This window comes from Castor canadensis, chromosome 14, assembly GCF_047511655.1.
Source record: "Castor canadensis chromosome 14, mCasCan1.hap1v2, whole genome shotgun sequence".
In the NCBI taxonomy this organism is placed as follows: Eukaryota; Metazoa; Chordata; class Mammalia; order Rodentia; family Castoridae; genus Castor; species Castor canadensis.
This window is the reverse complement of record NC_133399.1, coordinates 20,545,129-20,555,484: the sequence shown is the minus strand read 5'-3', so window position 1 is coordinate 20,555,484 and position 10,356 is coordinate 20,545,129. Positions and strand designations below refer to the sequence as shown.

General features: G+C 36.8%; 1 pseudogene; it reads left to right on the top strand.

Moving 5' to 3' along the window:
• The first annotated feature begins 494 nt into the window (after window positions 1–494).
• LOC109680567 (vomeronasal type-2 receptor 116-like) lies at window positions 495–10,227 on the top strand (annotated as a pseudogene).
• Window positions 10,228–10,356: the final 129 nt, after the last annotated feature.

Below are 10,356 nucleotides of genomic sequence, written 5' to 3'. Positions count from 1 at the left end.
TAGAATATCTTCTTCTTGCTAAGGTTCTGTGAGTTCTTTTTTAATTAAGACATTTTTCAAGTCAACTTGACATTCTGTATAACCAAATACCATGCACTAGTTATCTTAAAAAACAAGCAATGAGTTTTCTCACATGTGAAGCTAGGATACCAAGCTGAAGACACCAAAATCTTAGTTTCATAGAGGACTGTTTCATAGACAGCGATCTTCTTGGTGTGTCAATGTATAGTATAGAAAGTACACAAACTCTCTCTGGGCTCCAATAAGGATATGAATCTCATAGACAAATCCTCTTTGAATACTTCAACCTGCCCCAACATCCTACATGAGACTCCACATTCTAATTCTATCATATTAGATGGTAATATTTTTAACACAAATTTTGTGGAGAAACAAGAAATAAATCCAGCAAAATAATCACATTGGAATTGAGGATAACCAATTTTTAATTCTTTCCCCTAAATCTCCTATATCCTTGATGTAGGCCTAACTTCAAGAGCTACCAACTTGTCTTGGCCTTGGCTTTTGCTGTTCAGGAGATCAATGAAAACTCCTATATTTTGCACAACATGACTCTGGGATTTGATTTATATCATGTTAATTATGGTGAATCAGTGACATTGGAGACTCCTTTCATTTGGCTCTCTGGGAAGTATGAGATGATCCCTAATTACACGTGTAGGAAAGATATCAAGTCTGCAGAGGTACTTACAGGAACATCACACACAACAGCTGCTCAGATTGGGATACTGCTGGAACTCTACAAATTTCCACAGGTGAGGGTAGATGGATGAAGACATGTGAAACTATTTTTATTTTGGTAGCATTCTTAGGAGAATGGAGAGGACAAAAAGATGAGAGGGAATTTATGGGCATCTCAAATTGAGAGCCTAAATATGTAAGGGAAAATTTAGTGGGTATCCACATACCTTTAAGTTGGAATAGCTAGTCAGGAGATGATGGGAATTAAATGGGATTATCTGGTGCTCTGAGCCTGATCAATAATTTTCTAGAAGTACCTCAGGAAGTGGGAAATGATTTTAAAATGGTATGATAGTGATCCCTTCCTACTATATCTTAACACACATCAGGAATAACATAATTCATGAAAACCCACTTCCTCACTTTGCTTCTAATTTTTTTCACCTTAGCTTACTTTAGGCCTTTTAATCCTGTCCTGCATGATCATGGCCAGCTTCCTTCTCTCTATCAGATGGCCCCCAAGGACACATATCTAGCCATTGGCATGGTCTTCTTGATGCTTCATTTCAGCTGGACCTAGTTGGGAACATGAGAATGGTTTTCAGATACTGTCGGAATTCAGAGAAGAGATGGACAAGAATAGAATCTGTGCAGCCTTTGAGAAAATGATCCCAGTCAGCTTTGATTCACAATTAATAAAACCCTGTTTAATTTATGAGCAGATTATTAAATCATTAACAAATGTCATCATCATTTTTGGTGACACTGAATTCCTACTATTCTTAAGGATCAATTTATGGCAATTTTTAATGACAGGAAAAGTCTGGGTCATGAACTCACATTGTGACATAACACTCATTAGAAGACATTTCATGTTAGACTCATTCAATGCACCTCTCGTTTTTGCACACCACCATGGAGACATTTCTAGATTCACAAAATATATACAGACAGTTAACCTTTCCAAATACATGGAAGACTTTTACCTTGCTATGTTGCGGGCTGTCTTGTTTAATTGTTCATTGTCTGAATCTGACTGTGTACCTATGGAGAACTGTTCATACAATGCCTCCTTGGAATGGTTGCCTGGGCACCTTTTGGACATGAACCTTTCTGAAGAGAGTTATAACATTTACAATGCGGTGTATGCTATGAGCCTTTCCCTTCACGAGATGTTTCTTCATCAAATAGAAGTGGAATCAATAGGAAATGGGAAGGAGATGGTTGGTGTTTTCCCCTTCACAGGTAATGTCTTTCACATTGGATAGCCAACACTATGCCAAAGTGACATTCCAAAGAAATTTCAGTGGAGATAAAGCTAAGTCATTTAGGATGTTTTCCCACAGCACAAGGGCAACTGTATTTGCTCTAGACTTGTGTAAAAATAGCCTTAAACAAAACTTGTCAGTGGCAAGTAGAAAATGTGTTTTATGTCCCCTTCAATGCTTTGTGCAGCAAATGACCTCCACATCATCATGACTAAGTTTTCAATATTATAATTCCAGATATTCTTTTTGAATTTTGTAAGTAACAAACAAAGGTGACACAATTTTTAACTACCTAAACTATGCACAGCACACAATTCATATTTTACATAAATGATGTTGTTTAATTCCACTTTGGGTATTATCTCTGTTGCACAGTCAAATTCAGGTATTTTAATAAAACAAATAGATGTGGCAAGCTGTAGCTAGGAAGTTAAGATTCATCTTAATTAGATCATTTAGGAGGCTGAAGCTGAATATTTTCTCTTGAAACTTCTACAGTGACCAGTAATTAGTAACATTCTGACATTTTAGTTTTCCATAAGGCTTCTTTTGCTAAACTTCATTGGATGCCTGTTTTATATTTGAAATATAAAGCAGGAATTGAGGACAGTAAGGGACCTTCACTTCTTCAGGTTTTCTGTCTTAGCTCTAAGTCACACTTCACCTTAGGGTGATGCATCTCTTTTAGCTCTAACCCTACTTGAAGAAAACTCATTTTAACAATCCTGCTGGAGAACAAGTGGTTTTGAATGAGAAAATGAAACTGGAAGCAGAATATGACATTATCAACGTTTGGAACTTTCCAAAAGTCCCAAACTTTCACCTTTTTCCAGAAGGTGAAAGTAGGAAAGTTTTCTCCATATGCTCCACGTGATCAACAATTGTCTTTATCTGATGAGATGATAGTGTGGGCCACAGGAATTACAGAGGTGGATTGGATCTAATTGTAATGTGTTCAGCGACAGAAAATTAAGAGCAATTTTGTCCTTGAATATGTGACCCTGTGATCATTGTAGACTCAGCAATGTACATATAACGATGGCCAATTTAAGATATATTCTTACTAAACTGACTTATTGATGGGAAATGGAGCATTCATAATAACTAATGTCTTTATCAATTTGCTTTTTTCATACCATATCACAAAATATAAATGACATAGTACAGCTGGAAGCTGGTGGTTCATGCCTATAATACCAACTCCTTCAGATACAGAGATCAATCAAAAGGGTCATAGTTCCAGGCCAGCACAGGCAAATTATTCACAAAGTTCTATCTCGAAAATATCCAGCACAAAAGAGGGCATCCAGAGTGGTAGAACACATGTCTAACAACACTGAGACCCTGAGTTCAAACCCCGGCACTATACCACCACACACACACACACACACACACACACACACACACACACACACACATACACATACACATACACATACACATACACATACACATACACATACACACACACATACACACACACACTCACACAAGATGGATAGATAGACAGATAGACAGATAAATAGATGGATATTATATCATGTTAGTCAGCTTTCTTTCACAGCAACAAAATACATGGGAGAATCCATTTATAGGGATAAAAAGGTTATTTTGTTTTCATTTTGGATGCTTCAGTCCACAGTTAGGTCATCTATTGCTTTTGCGTCTCTCATAGGACAGGAAATGACAGAAAATTCTTATGTCAGTGAAAGACCTCAACTCCTGCCACCTTTCATGAAAGAGAAAGATATGAAGGGCCTGGGGAACCAATATCCCCTACAAGGAAAACCTTACTTAACAGCATGCTTTTAAAGCTCAATGAGTATTTTTCATTGCCTCCTCTCCACTATTTTACAGATGAGGAGGAGATGTGCATAATATGACTTGAATTCAAGGCATACCAGTTAAGCTGGGCCCCAAGTCTTAAGGTTGTACCACTTCCCAGGAGTATCACGGTCTATATATCAAGACTTCAAGACAGAACTTTTGAGTCATGACATACCCAATACGTAACAGTATCCAGTCAGTTGACATGAGTTTTGTATACAGAAACTATGATTCTTAGTGACCCAATTCTGTAAAAAAAATGGAATTTTGGATTGTTAGGTAAAATTCTGAACAGGTAACAAAACATATCTAATTTGTTTCAGACTCCTCACTCTGTTTGCAGTGAGAGCTGTGGTCCTGGATTCATGAAATCCCCTCAGGAGGGAAAGGCTGCCTGCTGTTTTGATTGCACCCCTTGCCCAGAAAATGAGATTTCTAATGCAACAGGTAAGTCTATGGCTTATAGTGAAATTTCCCACATCTTTACTGTTTTCCAGTCCATCCAAGGTAATGGAAAAATAAGCAATCAGACTGCAGTGAGAAAAGGTATTCCTTTATTTAGGCAGCAATTTAATCTCTGCAATTTATAATATTGCTCCTTGAAATGGCTAAACCCACTATCCTTTGATTACATATATCATTAATACTTTCTAATCCATGTAGGCATTATTATCTTAAGATCACCCGTTTTCATCACTCTGTGGTCACGTAAATTTCATCTATTTCATGGAATTAAGCACAAAGTGTTTGTTATTAATGATGAAGTCTCTATCTTCTTTGGAACTACATTTAGATCACAAAGAAAACAGGAATTTGCAAATCTTTACTTTCCCATTGCCTTGTATTGCTCTTAACCCAGAGCAAATGCTCAGAAATGTTGTGTTTTGTGTATGAAGTGGTTATTTCCTTGTTCTATAATGTGCTTTTAAAATGCCAGTGAGTGGTTGCATTCTCTCCTTGCTGCCAACATACAATGACATGAATTCAAGGCAGTGCCCTAGGACTGCAGTAAATGCATTCACAGACATTTGGAGAAAGTAAGCTGTTTATCCACAGAGGCATGAGCATTCATATTGTGTCAGATGGAAGGAGACTGGAATAAATTGATGTTATAATATTAGAATTATAAAAATGGCACAATACAAATGCATGTAATAGTCATTGAGGTAAAAGAAGTTTCAGTCAGACTGAAACAGAGAATTTGGGAATAAAGAATGGAGTATGAAGAATAAAAGAAACACACAACTACTGTTGAGCATTTTTGGATACCATAATTAACACTTTGATGACATTCATTTATATGATAATAAATGTTTTGATGCTACTATCATATCTAAGTGTGGATTTAAAATTTTCTTTTGGAACAATGCAGGAGGTATCACAATACCTGACTTCAAACTATATTACAAAGCAATAACAATAAAAACAGCATGGTACTGGCACAAAAACAGACATGAAGACCAGTGGAACAGAATAGAGGATCCAGATATGAAGCCACACAACTATGAGCAACTTATCTTTGACAAAGGAGCTAAAAATATACGATGGAGAAATAGCAGCCTCTTCAACAAAAACTGCTGGGAAAACTGGTTAGCAGTCTGCAAAAAACTGAAACTAGATCCATGTATATCACCCTATACCAAGATTAACTCAAAATGGATCAAGGATCTTAATATCAGACCCCAAACTCTTAAGTTGATACAAGAAAGAGTAGGAAATACTCTGGAGTTAGTAGGTATAGGTAAGAACTTTCTCAATGAAACCCCAGCAGCACAGCAACTAAGAGATAGCATAGATAAATGGGATCTCATAAAACTAAAAAGCTTCTGTTCATCAAAAGAAATGGTCTCTAAACTGAAGAGAACACCCACAGAGTGGGAGAAAATATTTGCCAATTATACATCAGACAAAGGACTGATAACCAGAATATACAGGGAACTTAAAAAACTAAATTCTCCCAAAACTAATGAACCAATAAAGAAATGGGCATGTGAACTAAACAGAACTTTCTCAAAAGAAGAAATTCCAATGGCCAGAAAACACATGAAAAAATGCTCACCATCTCTAGCAATAAAGGAAATGCAAATTAAAACCACACTAAGATTCCACCTCACCCCTGTTAGAATAGCCATCATCAGCAACACCATCAACAACAGGTGTTGGCGAGGATGCGGGGAAAAAGGAACCCTCTTACACTGTTGGTGGGAATGTAGACTAGTACAACCACTCTGTAAAAAAATGTGGAGGCTACTTAAAAAGCTAGACATCTATCTACCATTTGATCCAGCAATACCACTCTTGGGGATATACCCAAAAGACTGTTACTCCAGAGGCACCTGCACATCCATGTTTATTGCAGCACTATTCACAATAGCCAAGTTATGGAAACAGCCAAGATGCCCCAGCACTGACTAATTGATTAAGAAAATGTGGTATCTATACACAATGGAATTTTATGCAGCCATGAAGAAGAACGAAATGTTATCATTCGCTGGTAAATGGATGGAATTGGAGAACATCATTCTGAGTGAGGTTAGCCTGGCTCAAAAAACCAAAAATCGTATGTTCTCCCTCATATGTGGACATTAGATCAAGGGCAAACACAACAAGAGGATTGGACTATGAGCACATGATAAAAGCGAGAGCACACAAGGGAGGGGTGAGGATAGATAAGACACCTAAAAAACTAGCTAGCATTTGCTGCCCTTAACGCAGAGAAACTAAAGCAGATACCTTAAAGCAACTGAGGCCAATAGGAAAAGGGGACCAGGAATTAGAGAAAAGGTTAGATCAAAAAGAATTAACCTAGAAGGTAACACCCACGCACAGGAAATCAATGTGAGTCAATGCCCTGTATAGCTATCCTTATCTCAACCAGCAAAACCCCTTGTTCCTTCCTATTATTGCTTATACTCTCTCTACAACAAAATTAGAGATAAGGGCAAAATAGTTTCTGCTGGGTATTGAGGGGAGGGAGCGGGAGGGGGTGGAGTGTGTGGTAAGGGAGAGGGTGGGGGCAGGGGGGAGAAATGAACCAAGCCTTGTATGCACATATGAATAATAAAAGAAAAATGAAAAAAATAAAAAAATAAAAATAAAAATTTCTTTTGTAATCAGTTTCTGTCTTAAAATATGCTGAGTTTGCCAACATAGTACAGAATGGAGTTAATTTGCATGAACATCCATGAAGAACAAGGGATTCATAATATCGTCATGACTGTGTTCCATCTGTACACAAAACAAACACTGGACCCACCAATGTCATTTCCTTCATGGTTTTGTATTAAGAAATACCCCTTTCAAGTGAGGGAGGGCAAATATGGTAGTAATATTATGCATTCAAGTGTGAAAACAGATCAATAAGATCCATTGAAACTGTTCTAAAAAGGAAGGGAGAGGCTGAAGTAGGATGGTTGAGAGGGAGAATCTAACTAAGATATAAATATCATAACGTATACTAGTACAACAATAATACACTAACAAAAAAGGAATACCCATTTCCACAACCTGTAAATTAAAGAAAAGATTAAAACACATATTACCAACAGTTTGAAATGTTGTGAGATAGAATTAAACCTCTACCTAAAGAGTTATGTTATTATATATGGTATTTATTACGTGTAATTCAATGAGGCAGGCCTGATAATCTACACATGACATATTCATCACAAGCTAAAGAATTTATAGGAAACTACCTTCAAAGAACCTAGTGAATTAAGCCAGGCATTGTGATGCAACACATATAATTCCTAAACTCAGGAGGAACAAAATGAATTCAAGTTCACCTGGACTACATACAGCCAGTTAAAAGCCAGAATGGAGTAATAGATAGACTGTCTCAAAATAATAAGAAAACAACAGATTGTGGCAGGAAAATATAATAAAAGACAGAAAGAGGATAGGTAAAACTAAAACAACTAGAGTGTGTTCCAAAAACTGAACTTGTTATGCCTTTAATATTAATCCCAAAGAAGGAGTATACTTGAAAAAGGAGAACAATTTTTACAATTCTATTGAAAAATAACATCATGGAAATATGAAATTTTATATTAATAAATTTTCAAATACAGATAAAGTTCACAAATGTCAGTTAAGTGTACCAAAATTACCAGGAGGGTACTGAAAACAGAACCTATAACAGAGTGATTTCTGATTTTAATGGTCACCAACATCTTCATTTGAGAAATTTATTAATAAGTTAAGGTATGATAAAATTATTTCTCAAACCACTTAACCAAATAGGAAAATGGAACAATCCAATCTTTTTATAATAGGTAAAATTGGTTTGCATATCTGCGAATGATGTTTTTAAGAAAAGAACTTTATAGGTCAGTTTCTTTTTTTCTCTAAATGAATACTTCTTTTTCAAACTTAGGTACTTTAAGAAAGCTATAACATTCTGGGTATTGGCAGCTCACATCTGTAATCCTAGCTACTCAGGAATCAGAAAAAATGTATAACTAAATTCTATAGCTATTCATGTCTTACAAATGGACAAACACCGTGAAAAGTGTTTACAGAGATATAAAGCAGGCGTCACACACTCTCGTTCAAGGTTGAAGCAAGAATGAGTCAAAAAATCCTCAGTATGTCCACTCTGCTATGTGTTATGTGGGATGTTGACCAAAGAAATATTGTTGCCAAAACAAACAAAATGGATGCATTTTAATAGTAAAGATAAAATGAGAGATATTTCGACACCATTGTGCTTGTAAAGTATCAAATCTTGTTAACTAGTCAATGAATTTATGGTAACAGAATACAAGATTAATGTTCAAAAACTGATTCATTGCAAAATCTAGGACATAAACCATACAAAATGGACATTTGAAAAGATTAAATGTATTACATTTTAAAACATAAAACACATAGAGATAAAAATTACGATTGCTCTGAAGATTCCTGATGGAAATTGTGTAGTAATGTGTAGAAAAATAAAAACAGACCAGAATAAGTGCAGGTTAATATGTGTTTCTGGCTGTAAGGACTCATACTAGAAAAATGTTATTACTCTCAAAATTGATTCAAAGCATCTCCTTTTAAATAATTTCAGCATGCTTATGGTAATTGTACAAGTTGTTATAGGCTGAGAGAATTGACTAGGTAATAAAAGTTAATATTCTTCTCATTTTCTTGGAATTTATAAAATTATGTTCCTCAGAATATGTATGGAATTATTTCTCAGTGTCTTGTTTTTTAATAAATAACCAAAAATAATAGCATATAGTAGTTTAATTTAGGAAGATAATTATATTAAAATTTTTTTAAGAATAGAAAAATAGTGTCATGAATATGCTAGAAAATCCAGACGGGATAATTTAGTTTATGACATAAAAACATGGGCAATGTTCTTTAGGAATTATTGTTTAACTGGGGTTATTATATTTGGTGTCTAAAACAAAAGAAGAGGGAAATTTTGCTGTTTAGGCAATGTGAGCTGCTTTAGGGGAGTAGTCTCTGGAGAAAGGGAAATAGTGAACAATAACTATTGGCAGTGCACACTCCTAACCAGATGAGGAGCAGTGTGTGAGGTGTCCAGATCATCAGCATACAAACACAGAGAGAAACCTCTGCGTCCTAAAAGCTGTGTGCTTTCTGGCTTATGAAGACCCCTTGGAGATGGCTCTGGGCTGCATGGCTTTTTGTTTCTCTGCACTCACAGCTGTTGTTCTTGGGGTATTTGTGAAGCACCATGACACTCCTATTGTCAAGGCCAATGATTGGGCCTTCAGCTACAGCTTGCTCATCTCCCTCACCTGCTGTTTTCTCTGCTCCTTGCTGTTCATTGGGCATCCCAACACAGCCACCTGCATCCTCCACAGAACACATTTGGAGTTGTGTTCACTGTGGCTATTTCCACTGTGTTGGCCAAAACTATCACTGTGGTTCTGGCCTTCATTGTCACTTCTTCAGGGAGAAGGGTGAGGCAGTTGCTGATGTCACGGGCATCTAACCTCATCATCCCAGTCTGCACTCTGATCCAAATGACTATTTGTGGAATCTGGCTCCTCCCTTTCATGACACAGATGCACACTCTGAACATGGCCACATCATCATCCTGTGCAACAAGGGCTCAATCACTGCCTTCTACTGTGTCCTGGGATACCTGGGTTCCCTGGCCCTGGCAAGTTTCACTGTGGCTTTCCTGGACAGAAACCTGCCTGACACATTCAATGAAGCCCAGTTTCTGACGTTCAGCATGCTGGTGTTCTGCAGTGTCTGGATCATCTTCCTCCTTGTCTACCACAGCACCAAGGGGAAGATCATGGTGGCTGTGGAAGTCTTCACCATCTTGGTCTCCAGTGCAGGGCTCCTAGGCTGCATCTTTGTTCCTAAGTGGTACATCATCTTGTTGAGGCCAGAAATAAATTCTCTATGTAGAATCAAGGATAAAACTCATTCTAGGAGAAATGTGCATTCTTACAATTAAATGCATCTCTTTCCTACAATACACAAAGGCTGTGAAGAAAATCTGTACTATTCTGCAAGTAAAAGATTACATTAAATTATGGGAATTACTTCAATGAATAACTGTCCTCTATTCCTTTGTCTACTATTG